The sequence below is a fragment of the Mesocricetus auratus genome, unplaced genomic scaffold (genome assembly GCF_017639785.1).
Source record: "Mesocricetus auratus isolate SY011 unplaced genomic scaffold, BCM_Maur_2.0 Super-Scaffold_100020, whole genome shotgun sequence".
NCBI lineage: Eukaryota > Metazoa > Chordata > Mammalia > Rodentia > Cricetidae > Mesocricetus > Mesocricetus auratus.
In genome coordinates, this window is record NW_024429201.1 from 6,526,070 (window position 1) to 6,541,035 (window position 14,966).

Sequence of the window (14,966 nt, forward strand, 5' to 3'; positions counted from 1 at the left end):
TGTTTTTTTTTCCTTCAAGACAAGGTTTCTCTGTGTGGCTCCTGGAACTCACTCTGTAGACCAGTCCTAGAATTCAGAGATCCACCTGTTTTTGCCTCCTAAGTGTTAGGAATAAAGATGTGAGCCACCGCACCCTCCAAAATGAAGACTTTCAAATCATTAACGTGGTGTGTTTGTTTCACACACAGGTTTTTATTTAGTGATTTTAATATAGGTTTAAATGTTTATTGAATCTGGCCAAATTGTCGCTTCTAAATGATTTGAAAACAGCATCATTTTCAGAACTTCCATGTGATTCTTCTAGGATCAATTAAATAATTAGTATGTTAGAATTGAGGTTAGCCTTTAGTTTTGAGTAAAACCTGCCAAGTATAGGAAAAAGGACACAAGTATATGATCATTTCACCTGATTTCTTACAGGGTTGATTTTGACTGCTAGTAAATTAGCCATTTGAGACTTCAATTCTGATACTTAAAACCATAAATACCACCTTCAGGGAGTCAAAACTCCTTTGCATAGGTGATTGCAATCATGTAAGTCCTCAAATTCTAAAACCCATACCTGTTGCAGAGATATTTGTACATTTTCTCCCATAGCCAGGATCTTTGTGTTGTCAGCCTTGTAAGGAGCAAAGTGACCTGCCCAGTTGGCAAAGGTGAATTCCTACCCTGTGAAATGCTTTGTCATTGCATAAAAGAATTACATTGAAGACTGATATTTGTGTGTGGGAATGCAGCCATTTACAATTGGCAGAGGAGAACAGCTGACTCTGTTTAGACCCTATGAAGGCAAGAGAAAGTGTCTTTGTGGTGAGTTCCATAATGCCACCACACTATACTAACAGTCTCAGAGAAACAAAACACATTCCCTGTGGCACTGCCTTCTGCTTCAAAGTGTATTTCCAGCCACGTGACTACTTATGTCTTTAGTGAGCTCCCTGGACCAGGTAGAAGTGTGGTGCCCACTAGAGGTGGCAAGTCTTGCAGAGAATGCCAGATTTGTGTGCCAGCAAATCTGGACACATCTCACCAGCTGCATGACCTCTGGCAGGTCCCTAACTGCTGTTAGCATCAGTCCCCTTACCTGTGAAGTGCAGGTCAAATGGAACAAAAGACCCTCCTAATTCTGTCAAATGACATATTCACTAGGGAAGCATCTAGAATTAACCTGGACTGTTGTCACTGAAAGAGAAGCCATTGAAGTATACCTGTCTTTGTCATTTATCCCTACAGCCTGTTAACAATCTAAATTCTGGGTCTCTAGGACAATTTGGCCAGGGTTTCCCCTCCAAGTGTTGCTTCCCAAGCACTATTGCTAGGTACTCCACCTCATGTCTTCCTGGAACACCAGAGCACAAGGCATCTGCACATGCTCTCATCAGGCGTGTAGACAGTACTGATCGGGCCAGCAGCACACAGGTACCACAGACCCCACACTGCCAGGTGGATGGCCAGAGTTGAACAGACAGTGACCTTGACTGTCCCAGTGGGTGTGATTTGATGTCCTCAAGTCACCACTTCTCTCCAAAATAAAAGCTTCCTCCCTCGAGTGTCTCCAGGTCTGATTGCCTAATCCAACCCATGATCTTGACAATAGCCAGTCTCCCCTTGCACTATGGAAGGCTTGACAGCAGGTAAAGCTATGAAAGCCTGTTCTGCGGATGGCCTGGATGGGAACTCAAGGGTCCATTCAGAGTTCCCTAACATTCAGCTGATAAGCCCTAGAGATAGACGAGAGCTGTTTGCCTGTGTACTCACACTCACAACTCAGTGGTCACACTTACCCTTAACTGAGCACTGCTTCCCAAGTGCAGACTGCTGCAGGATTTGGAGTTGTGTAAAAAGGTAGCTTGCTGTCGTCTTCAGTGTAAAACGAAGGGATGTGACTGTGGGTACCTTCGCTGAGTTGAATAATTCATTGACTAAAGTTTGCTTTGGTTTTGTTTGAAGGGTACAAAGGAATACTCCATACAGACTCATCACCTATTCATGACACGCACAACAGTAGAGAACATTGAGACTGAAATTAATATAAATTTTCCCTGAAAGCTGCGCCTCTTAATGCATAACAATTATAGTGCATCTATAACATGTGTATATATAATATTTTGTAAGAAATATATAAACTGAATAATTTTACTATATATAGCTTGACATATATATGTATGTATACTTTATATATGTGTGTGTGTATATATATATAACTACAGGCTCTCTGGAAAAGGAATCCTGACTTGCAGATACATAATTTCATAGCCTAAATGTTCCCATGTGGCCAATGTCAATCTACCAATGGCTTAGTGCTTACCTTGCATATCTTTGAAATTTTAATCATTGCATCAACGGGAGAAGGCTCCAGTAAACCAAAGTCATTAAAAACAGACTTGATAAAGGTGTCATAAGGTGGACTAGAGAGATGGTTCAGAGGTTAAGAACACATGGTGGCTCAAAACCATCTATAATGAGATCTGGTGGCCTCTTTTGGCATGCAGGCAGAACATTGTATACCTAATAAATAATCTTTCAAAAAAGTATCATAAGGCTCCCCAAGGAGAAAAGTCTGCATTTCAAATGTATAAAAATGCTTTTCTCCTTATTATAAATACACTCTGTTGAGAGGTTACATAGATGCATGGGCATGTGTGCAGTTTCTGATTCATGAAATGCTGTGTAATCACAGGGAAGTCTGTTGGCCTAACAACACGGTCTATAGATAACCTCAAGTAGGAAAATGTGCAAGTAAAGGAATAGAAGGAAGGAAGGAAGAGGTAGAGTAGGAGAGGAAGAGAGAAGGAAGAGGTGAGGCAGAAGGGAGGAGGAGGGAAGGAAAGGAGGAGAGAGAGAGGGCGAGGGAGCCCAAGAAGGAAACCAAATACAGTATTCTATGCTTTATTTTTAAATATTAACTGCGATTTAAAAGTCTGCCTTGTGCGAGTGGAAGCGCTGAGTGATCCCAGTACAAAATATGCTAACACTGTTTCTTCGAAAGAAAAATGACCTGCCTGGATAGAGTTGGTAAAGGAACACTGTCCATATTTAGTCCTCACTGGCTTGAAATAATTTTGCCTACAAATTAATTCAGCCAGCACTTCCCTTCCTCCTCACAGACACTGCCAGGGCATTATCCCTGGGGGTGGGGTAAAGAGAAGCCAGAAGCCAGGAATTGGGAAAGCTGCCCGGTGCCCGGGCTAGCAGTGGGACACAGCTGCACCCCCAGCGGTGTGAGTAGCAGGGTAGCTTTCCCACGGGCACTCGCTTCCGTCACTCCGTGTGATCCCTCCCTTTCACAGGGCTCCTCCTTCCTTCTGTACCCTCTTGACGCACACCCCCGGAAACGTCACATTCGGCAGTTCACCTTTCCCCTGGCACCTTTTCTTTGCATTTGGTTTGGTTTGGTTGGGGGAGGGGGATTGTTTGTTGCCTTTTGTCTGTCTGTCTGTCTATTTAAATGGGAGTCTCATAAAACCCAGACAGCAGACTGGCTCAAACCATCTGTTATGTTGCCAAGGCTGCCCTTAAACTCCTGTACCTCCTGTCTCCACCTCCTGTGTTAGGATTACAGGTGTAATCTGCCATGCCTGGACTTTTGTCTTTTTTTTTCTTTGTATTCATTTTTCTCCTTATTTGCAGATCTCATTTCCTTACATTGATTTCACTCCGGTCCTTTCCTCCTTTCTCATCATCTCAGTAAAACAAACTAAAGAACAGCTTTAAATACATGTGCTTGTAAGTGCCCTATGTTTCACCCCAGCACTCCAAATATAGGCATGATTATTGAGTACAGATGTGGGTGGTTTCAACACTTGCTCTTCAATTGAAAAAATAAAACACAAAGAAAAGCCTTCTAAATGTAGATTTTATTGTTATTGGCAGGTCAGTAACTAAAGAAAAAAATGCTCAAATTTAATTTTTTTAAAAGAGAAAACATGATCGATCAAAGTACTGAGAAGTGATTGCTGAGTACTCAGCTCTAAGGGGGACATTTATATGACATTACACACATACGTGTGTATGACATGTATAGCACGTAAGCCCACACATATGTCAACCCCTACACAACTCAGGGAACATCATAGAAAGGGGCGGAAGGAATGCAAGCCAGAGGCTAACGAAGAGGACTGAGAGACTATCTTCTGCTCCACAGGTCAAATGGCCTCCCGCAGAACTCACCAGTATTTTAAATAGCATCTGTGGTCAGGTCTTCCCTCTTCATGAACCACATCTCATCTTCTGCCATTTATTGTAAACCAATATGCAGTATTTTACACAAAATAGGAGAACTGAGTCTTCCAAATAATTCAGCTCATCCTCCACTCATGCACAAAATATCCCAAATTTTCTAGAAACTTCAAGTAAAATGTTATTGTCCGTGGCTCATTTTGAAAATTAACTCAATCCTCCCTTCACTTGGTGTACAAATAAGGTCACAGAGACCCACTGCACTGCCATATTATGAAACTGACAGCCCCAAAAGGATGTCAGAGATTTAGTTGAAAACCTGGGCAAAACACATGAGGCTTTCCATTATATTCTAAATCTTGTGTTCAAAAGACAAACGCATAACTTTATAAATGCTTTAATCAAGCCAGGACTCCAAAAATAATGAATTTTTAAAGTAATTATAATGCTTTCATGCTAGAAATCTATTGTACTATAAGTGACCCAAGAATAAAAGCTGTTATCGTAATCATTGCCCTTATTCACAGCAAAGCATGCACATGGATTGCAAATGTAGCAGCATCCTCATGTTGACTGTATGTGCAATAGGATAGCAGTTGCATGTTAGCTGGTGCCATTCACATATCCAACCAGCTAACAATACACTGCCAACCCGTCACACACAGTGGACCAGTGCGCTTCACTAACACGAAGAATCTACCCAGAAGCAAATGGCAGGGTGGCTGTGGCTGCTGACTCTGCCCAAAGCAGCCAGCTAACAGCACACTGCCTATCTGATTCTGGCGAGCGCTGATTTTCACGGAGGGAGTCACTGAGGCTAAGTCTGTAACATGAAACATGGCTGCAGAACTGCTGGGGTGTGGTGGCAGGAATACACAGAAAGGAAAATTCCAGGGAGTCGATTCTCTCCTCCACCGTGTGAATTCTGGGGATCAAACTCAGGTGGGTAGGAGTAGCAGCCAGTGCCTTTACTGCCTGAGCCTTCTTGTCAACCCCGAACTCTAATCTTAATAGCTACACTGAAGAGAAACCTGCTTCTTTTCTCCTAAACTATAAGAAATAAAGTTTATATTTCCAAGCTACAAGCATGTAAAAAAAAAACCTTTAAGAACCCTTAATTTTTTTTTCGAGACAGGGTTTTTTCTATTGAATTAGGCAGTAAAGTATCTAGAATATAAAAATAATTTGGACAGGGAATCTAACTGAAGAAATGTGCATGGTAGATCAATAGTAAAGTGCTTAAATAAATAGGAGCTTTTAAATGTAATTTCTTTCCCATTATGGGTGACATTAGTCACTGCATTGTTAAAGTTCAACTGTGTATTCAAAATTGAGTGTCACTGCTTGAATATAGAAAATGTATAAATTGTCTAGAAAAATCTATTCAAATGGTGAAATTAGAATACATATGTTTAAAAGAAAGTGAGTTACTTGGCAGAAAGTGAAGCATGGCAAATGGTAATAAAGATGAGAGTCATACGAACCTTTAACTTTTCATCTATTAAAGAGAGTACGGGGAGGGTCTGAGAGATGGCTAGACGGTTAAAAGCACTGACTGTTCTTCCAGAGGACCCAGTTTGGATTCTCAGCCTACAACCATCTGAAACTCCAGCTCCAGGTGATCGGAAGCCCTCTTCTGGACTCCACGGGAACCAGGCACGAACTGGTGCTCAGATATTCTTGCATGGAAATATACATAATAAAAATAATTCTCAAAAGAACTTTCAAAAGAGAGAAGCTACAAGTTTTGGATTGGGCTTTACAGGGCAGAACATTGGATCCCGCATTTAGCGGCTGCCGTGAGTACACCTCCTGGTCCACCAGATGGCACCATTTCCACGTCTTTGCATGCTTCTGAGTGTAGCAGAGGGTAGTGCAGCTAGCGACTGTCGGATTGAAAGTCTCACAGCCAGCTAGCAATACACTGCCTGCCTGACGCACCCGTGCTTCATCATCCTCTGTGGAGACAGAAACTAGGAAACGCCCGTCAACCCGGTACAAATGGCTACCATCAGTTGTGAGAATCTGCTTCTTAATAAGTCTTAAATAGATTCTGTAGTTAAAGGGTTTTGGCTCTATTTTCAGACCACACCAACTTCCCGCAAATACTTCTTTAGCAAGAATTAGTTTGCTCAAGGTCGGGATGAAGACACCAGAAGGGTCAGCCCCGAACACTCACCTTAGGGGAACTTTGACCTCGCTGCTGCTTCCTGTCGTTGGCATGGCATTCTCCTTGGAAAACAGATTAATATGAAGGGAGAAAATCATAAGGGGTGGGGGGGAATATTTTTCTGGATCCTGAGCTTGCCAGGCTACATTCACTCACTCTTTCTAAAGCAACCAGGCACCTCCAGAGTATAAATTTCACACAGCTCAAAATCTAAAGTAGGCTGTAGAATTTCATGGCATTTCTTGGTCCTAAGCGGGTCTAACAAACTGTACCTTCCTCAAGAAGCCCCTTCAGAGGCTTTCTTGGGTCAAGAAAGAAAAGGATGGTACTCACCCACAGCATCCCTTCCTCGGTGCAGATCCTCCTCAGGGTGGTGCGCTGCAGTTTCCACTCCATCTCCAGGTGAGTGCGCTGTTCTGGAGTCTGTCTTCCCAAACTGCCAGAGACTTACCCCCACCCCTTCTCCACCCCCAAGCCCACGGAACTTCCCCCTCCTACCTCTGCATCCCCACTCCTGGAGCATATTCCCCCAGGGTACCCTTTAAAAAGCCCGCGGGGCGGCAATCAAAGCGGGAACCCCCACCTCCGCCCTGCCATAGGCCAGCGCTTCGATGACGTCAAGTCTAGGAGGGCTTCCCCCGCGTGGGAAGTCGGGGAGCCCCTCCTACCGGGGGGTCCCGCACTGAGCCTCCTAGTGGCGCGCGCAGCAGCGCCAAGCTTTGCCGGGAGCAGTGGCGGGCCTGAGCGCCTGCGGGGCGGGCGAGCCAGCGCAGTCTCCACCGCAGGAGGCGCAGGTCGGCGGGTAGAGTAGCGGGTGTTTGGAGTTTCCCTTCAATCGGTTGTCAGAAACAAAAACGTTTGGTTCTAACGGACTCTAATCCCTATCAGCCCCTCTCTCTTCAAACGCATGAAAATGTAGACGGGTGTCTAGGCTGCTGAGAAGGGGAAAACGTTCACATATCCATTCAATAAAGTATTATCTGCACTGTCCGCTTTGGGAACTGGCCAAGTTCTCTGGCTGGATCTGTGAGCTGCTGCTTCCTCGTGAGAGGAGAAAGAGTAAAGAACCTCCTCATAAGTGAAAAGCCGGCAAGACAGACTGATCAGGCCCAGGACTGAATTGATGGTGGGATTGCTGGAGGGGCCTGGGAGAGTCTGGAGAGGACTGACAAGGAGCCAGATGGGCTGTGCGGACTTGGCTGCCCATCTGAGCTGCCAAAGAAGCAAGCTGTGCCGTATGGCAGCAGGCAAAACTGTCTGAGAAACCTATGAGGTCTAGCAGCCAGCTTCTCGCCTCTCATAACCCCATCTCAAATTGACATCAGATTGCATTTTATTCTGATACTTTCGTCTGTGCATTTTGGGGGTTTTGATTGACAGGCATCAGACAGATGTTTAAACATGTCGATGATTTAAACAAAAGCCACTAAATCCACTCTAGTACTTTTGAAAATTCACTCGAATGCTTTTAAAACAAGAAATACTGGCTTCGCAGCAACCCAGTCCCCCCAGCCCCCAAAGGTTGAAAATGTGCAGGTAACCGAACCCTCAAATAAGATTTACCGAAATGCTTGTATTAAAATCTCTCTCTTACCCACAAGAATTCTACTTCTCTTGCAGTGTATTCAAATGCTTAGTCATTCCAAGCCCCAGTAAATCCTTTCCGCAAACATTGAGACTAAAAGACCATCATTGCATGAATCAGGGAGACTGTTAATTCAAATGATCGGGTTTGAAAAAGTCAACCAAAATTAGCAATATATTGAAAACGTTATTTTTATCTGCTCTATTCTGTTTTTAATATTTTTACATTTACCCATTTTGTAACAACGAGGGAGTCATTTAAAAACAAGGAACCCATAGATCCGTGTAAGTTGTTTTTTTTTCCTTAGAATCCAACGTCTTATAAGGACTAACATTGAATTATTTGCTTACAGTCCAGCTTTCTGTCACACAGTCTAAACGTACATTTAGATACTCATTCCACCCAAGTGCCCTTTCCTTTCTTGTGTGAAGCAGGAAAATATTATCCGAGTGTCTTCTTTAAAATGTTATTGTGCATTTTGGGGCTGGGGATTATAACCCTAATGGTAGAATGTTAAACCAACCCTTAAGGTTCAGTTCCCAGTACCACTGCCTCCCCAAATACCATGCAATTGAATATTCAGACTAAAATTCAACATCAGAAAGATGGAAATAAGTTTATCAGTTAGTACCACAGTAATAACTGTTACACTCAGAGGTCCAGAGTTTTATTGTGCCTATGAGGATATGTACCCTCCAAAAAGAACACAAATTTTCATTGAATAAATCTGTCAGACAACACTTGAATCACATAATCTAAAATCACTGTAAGAAGATCTACTGGTATGATGTAAGTGCTGGGGTGTAACCTCGATTCTGAAGTATTCCTGCTCAAAAGGTAAAATCTCAATTTAATGAGGATAGGCAAAGCCACATTGAAAGTCTACCAAGTAATTGGCCGGCAGAACATCTGCCTCGAGAGTGCTAGGACTAAAGGGTGGAACCTCACACTAAGCTTCTAAATTTTTTTTCTTAAGTTTAATCATGTGGTCATTCTGATTTTTTTTAAAGAAAAGCTCTATGGTACTCTGTTTTTAGAGAGAAATGGGGAGAAATCTTTAGAGAAAAGTTTAAACGTTTAATTGGCAATAAGTGATCCAAACGTTTGTATGCCTGTATTTTCCCAGAATGGGAATTTTAGGATGTGTGTGATACAAAAGCTATGAAAAAGAGGCCACTTGGAAGGATTCAGAGTAAGGGGTTGACAGGAGACATCAGTGGGGAAATTTGGCTTTGTTGGGACAGAGTCTTGGTATTACAGTCCAGGCTGGCCTCTAACTCTCCGCAATCCTCCTGTCTCAGCCTCCCCGTGCTGCTGGGACTACAGGTTTGAGCAGCAACTTCCAATATAAATATCCACGTTTTAGTAGAGGTAGAGGTTGTATAAGTAAAGTGCATCATTTACTAAGAAAAAAAAATAACCGTTTTACTTGACTCTCAAATCTGCCGTTGCTGAGTCAGCCAAAGGATACCCAAGCTTCCCAAATGCACATCTTTTCTCTACCACGTGATTTCACGTTGGTTCCGCATAACATAAACATCTGTAAATCCCTTCCTCTGGCTCCCAAACCCTTCCTTCCCACAAAGCTTGGCCAAGAGTTCCCCAAAGCATTTTCCACACTCAAGGGTGCACACGGGTGCTTGGGTCCCATGCAACTCCCTTCATCAAATAAGATATCGTTATCAATTTTGCTTTTTTTCTGTGTTAAACTGCTTTCCCAGAAACACAAACCAGAGAGTTCCCCATCCCCAACTCCAACTGCCGCCAACCCTGCCAACTCTGCCAACTCCGGCCGCAGTTCCTCCCGCCAAGCTGGTCCCGCGCCGGCGGGCTCGCCTCCCGGGCCTCCCGCTTGACACCCGGCAGCTCCCGCCCCCAGCTCCCGCCAGCCTGGCCCGTGCCTACTGGACAAAAGGGACGGTTGAACGGTCTGTTTGGCACGCGCCCCTCCAGACGGGTTGGGAGAGCTGAGCTGGGGGTGGGGTTGGATCCAGGAAGAGTCACCCGAGTGACTGGGTACGGCGGGGAAGGCTGGGTAGGCAGGGCTGAGGCATGGGAAAAAGGAAATCAAGTCCCCTCTGAGACCAGTGCTCCCCAGAATGGCATAGCTCAAAATGCTCAGCAACCACCAGCCGACTTTAAAATGTTAACTGCAAAGCTTGCTGCACAGACTATGCTCTGTAATGCGGCCGGCCACTCTGGTGTATAGCTTTTCCCCCCACCTGGGTGCTATTCGCCCACTGGTGTATTTTTCTGTCACCGCTTGATATCTAAGGACAGGACCTGTGGTTTACATTTTCTCCATTTATACCCCCAACTGAAGAGGACGGAGAATCGAGCTTACCTAGCCTCCTTTATCAGTAATTTTTCAGAGAGAGACAGAGAGAGAGAGAGAGGAGAGAGAGAGAGAGAGAGAGAGAGAGAGAGAGAGAGAGAGAGAGAGAGAGAGAGAGAGAGAGAGAGAGAGAGAGAGAGAGAGAGAATGTATATATGTATGTATGTATGTATGTATGTATGTATGTATGTATGTATGTGTATGCGCGCGCTAGAGGCCAGAGGTCAGTCCTTGGCATTTCTCAGAAACTGACCACCTTGCTTCAGGGCCCAGGGTCTCTTCGCTGAGACCTGGGGCTCTTGAGTGTTTACCCTGATTGGCCAGTGAGTGCTGGGATTAAAGGGCTTGGTTCCTGCTTTTTATGTTGATGCTGGAGGTGGGACCCACATCTTCAAGACTGCATGGCCAGCATTTTATCTCCCAAGCTCCCTGGTTTGTCTAGCTTGTAAAACAGGCCAGATCACTCCTACGACCATGTGTTTCTTTATATTTTTCTCTTTAAAATGGTTCATGTATAAAATACTACCCAGAGACTCCCCCATAGTTTCAAGGTGATGTGAGGCAAATATTAAACTGAGTACAATATTGTATTAATATAATAGACAAAATCAGGTTATGTGGCTGACCCCCCTCCCCCAAGAAATGCTGGCTCCACAATGCTCTAGGTTGAAAATCTATTTAACTCTAGTTAGGAAAGCAGAGGCATGCAGATCTCGAAGTTTGAGGGCAACCTAGCCTACATAGGAAGTTCCAGATTAGCTAGGCCTACATAGTAAGATCTTGTCCAACGTCAACAAATCCAGGGATCCAAGACACACACTTTCTGCTGTGTCACTGGGGAAAGGGAACCTGCAGACTGTTTCACAGTGTGTGTGTGTGTGTGTGTGTGTGTGTGTGTGTATAGACAAGTTTCTCTGTAGCTTTAGAGCCTGTCCTGGAACCCTGGAACTCTCTTTGTAGACCAGGCTGGCCTTGAACTCAAGAGTGCTGGGATTAAAGGTGTACACCACCACACCCTGGCTGAAGTAATATGTCTTCATAATGAGTTTGTGCAAAATTCACCATCCTTATATTCAGCACCAAAGTACAGAAGATGTGTAACACAGGGTAGGTAGCCAATGTGTATCCTATGAATGCATTTTAAACTTCCAGCCCAATTCTTTAAATAAAATATACTAAGTCAGAGGAATCCATCTGGCTGTGCTAGTACAATAATGATCATTGGTATGGTGGATGCTTCACCCAGCCCCTGACATCCATATACCCAAAGATCTGGAATGTTCTGGTGCAAGTTCCATCCCAAGCCCCCTCCCCTATCTCTCTCCAAATCCTGCTGCATCTCAGAAAGCCCACAAAATGATGACCTCTCCCCAGAGATGCTCAAGGTCACTCCCATAGGATATTTAAACTATCCCCCAGAAAATAGACACATGGTTTTCCAGTCTCTTTTTCCCATCCCCTGTGGTGGGGTGGGGCAGGGAGAATGGAAAGCCATATCTGAGCATTGTATCCATTAAATTTGGGCTTTTTCTAATTTGATTTGATTTGGTCTGATTTGGATTGCTGTGAGAGGCTTATGGGGTGCAGAAACTTTTCAGTGGTGTCACTGGGGAGCCCACATTTAAATATGTTCCAGATCTCCACTTACCAAGCAGTCTTCTGATTGGTGCAGTAAGCTACAGTCTAAGAAGATTTGCTAGGAAAAGTAAGGGACACCACTTTGGATAGTAGCACATCTCCAATTGTAAATGGGTTCTGGTTATTGTCAGTGCCCTTTAGCTACTATGAGTTGATAATGATTCTGAAGAAATAAAATGGAACCATGATGAAAAGAACAGGCCAAACACTCCTGCTCTGCCATTGATTTGCAGGTCTAGTTGCTCCTGCTCTGCCATTGATTTGCAGGTCTAGTTGACTTTGCAGGTCTAGTTGCTCCTGCTCTGCCATTGATTTGCAGGTCTAGTTGCTCCTGCTCTGCCATTGATTTGCAGGTCTAGTTGCTCCTGCTCTGCCTTTGATTTGCAGGTCTAGTTACTCCTCTCCCAAGTCCAGTTACTGATTAAGACTGAGCAGACAGAGTTAATGTGCTTTCTACTTCTGTTTGGTCACAGTCCAAAAATAGCCAAATGTTGTTGACAGCCCCCCCTCAAGAAAAGATGGCTCCACAATGCTAGATTGACTGATAACATGGTACGACATACCTAGGACATCACAATCAGTCACCTAACAGTGGTGAAAATGAAGCCCTCCCCCAAAAAGTAACCAAGAAACATGCAATAGTTTAAATACAAATTTCAGGTTCTGAGTTTTGATATTCCACTTGTAGCCTAATTAAATAGCCTAATGCTGCTTTCATGTATGCTAGCAGGAGACACAAGCCTCATGGGTCAGAGACAAAACAACATAAGCATCACGTGTCCATTAACTCACCTTGCCTCCTAAATCTCACAGGGACGAGACAGAGCAGGGGTCCCAAATAGATGATGCCTGCACCCACGGTGGATTGCACTAGAAGGGGGAGTGCTTAGCATGGAGGAACCACTGCTTTTACAGCAAACACAAGGGAAGTTGCTCTTTGTCCCAGGCTACTTCAGCCTTCAAGATGGCTTGCTGCAACTGAGCCTGACGATGCAAACCTGTAATTCAAGCACCTTGACCTCAGAGGCAAGAGGACTGTTGGTTCAAGGTCACCCTTAACTACAGCAGCAAATTCAAGGCCAGCCTGGACTACAGGAACTTCTGTTTGAAAGAAGAAAAGAAACCCAAAAGATGGCTTGTTGCAAGTCAATTCTAAGAAATAGCCCAGAAAATAGGTAGCTTTACCACCTCCATCCAGTAAGGTGTGTGGGAAAGGGAGAGAGCAGCTGTGAGTTCCAAAGGTCAGGGTGCTTCTGCAGTGTCCTGTGCTCTACACACAGGTTGCATTCCATCATTAAACACTAACATATGGTATATGGGTCAAAGAAGAATGCCAGGAGAATGCCTTACTAACTTTGCTAAACACTGCTTATTGTTTTAGACCCTGTTCCCCTAACTATACTAGGAAGCCTCAAGACACACAGAGAGCTGGGTACAGAGAACCTTGGGTGCAATGAGTTCCCTCTGTGGTTCTAAGACACAGTTTTCTTTATGATCCTGTCCTTTGGGCCCACCAATGCACAATTTAAGGGAGGAAATTTAACCCAGCATACCATGATATTGTCAGTCCCCTCTAGCAGAGGTTAAAACAATGTCTTTAGCTAATATCTAGGGACAACCTAGAAGTCTCATCTAAAAAAATAGTTTTGGCTATATCATGCCACCAACATATGTTAGAATTGTGAGTGTCGTCATGTGTTCTGTTTCAGTTTTCTGTTTGCTCTCAGATGCCTTGCTCATCACTTTCAGGTGCATCAAAGAGCAACCAGAAGCACCAGGTCAGAAACAGAATCTTTAGGTAGCCCTGGGTATATGCACTCACTTCTATAAACCCACTGTGTACAGACTATTGTGAGCAGTCAGCTTCCCACACTGTCCTAGACAGAGACGTGCCTTTCTCCATGTTGTGATTTCCTTCAAGTTGAAAAATGTATCCCTGTCTGATGTTCAACTTACATGGAACACATTTCAGAGATGATCACGTTTCATTCATTGTTTAACTGTTTCATTTCCGTTCCTGAGATAAAATGTCCTGACAAAAAGCAATTCAGAGGAAAAGGGGTCTGTTTTAGCTGTCTTCCCAGGGCAAACTAAGATAACCTCCAAGCAGACCAATCTGTTGTAAACCACCCCTCACAGAGATTCTCTCCCCAGGGGTCGACTACTAAAGTTAGTCATCACACTTAAAGCAATGATGGAATTTCTTCCCTTAACTGCCTACTTCGTCTCCACATATTATTGCATATTTGCTAAGTTACCATAGAGCACTTAGTCATCAGCAAAATTGGTAGCTTTAGTATCTCACTTCTGACTTGGTAGCTTGGTACCATATAGTGGAGTTCAGGACAGTTCCAACTTTTCCTGTTCCTGTCTGAGTTCAGGCCACTTCCCTCATCTCAAGGGGCCCAGCTGAGACTCTGAGACTGTGTGTCATGAGGGTGCATGGAAAGAGGGATAACTAAGGAGCCTGGTGTGAATCTCAAGGGCTGAAATACAAGTTGAATAACAACCTTCACATTGTCTGAGTTGCAAAAGAGGTTACCATTACTTCCTGAAATTTTAGTATTTTTAAATTTATTCCTCGCCTTCATATTTTTCAATCTTCTACAAATTTAATCTTTTAAGAAAGCATGCCAGGTGCCTGCCTTTAATCCCAATATTCTGGAGGCAGAGGAGGTAGATCTCCGAGTTCAAGGCCTGACTGGTACCCAAAGTGAGTTCCAGGACAGGCAGCACTACACAGGGAAATCCTGTCTCAAAAAACAAAACAGCAACAACCAAAAAAAAAGAAGGAAGGAAGGAGGGAGGGAGGGAGGGAGGCAGGGAGGAAGGAAGGAAGGAAAGAAGGGAGGGAGGGAGGCAGGAAGGAAGGAAGGCAGGAAGGAAGGAAGGAAGGAAGGAAGGAAAGAAGGAAGCCTGCAAAACTATTGAGAGTGCAATTGTAATGCATATGAACCGCAAGGATGACCAGAATGGCCTGATAACACTAAGAGTGCAATAGTGGCACCCATAGCTTAGGGGTAACCAACAGCTATCTAACTGGGGGTAAAGCCCACTCA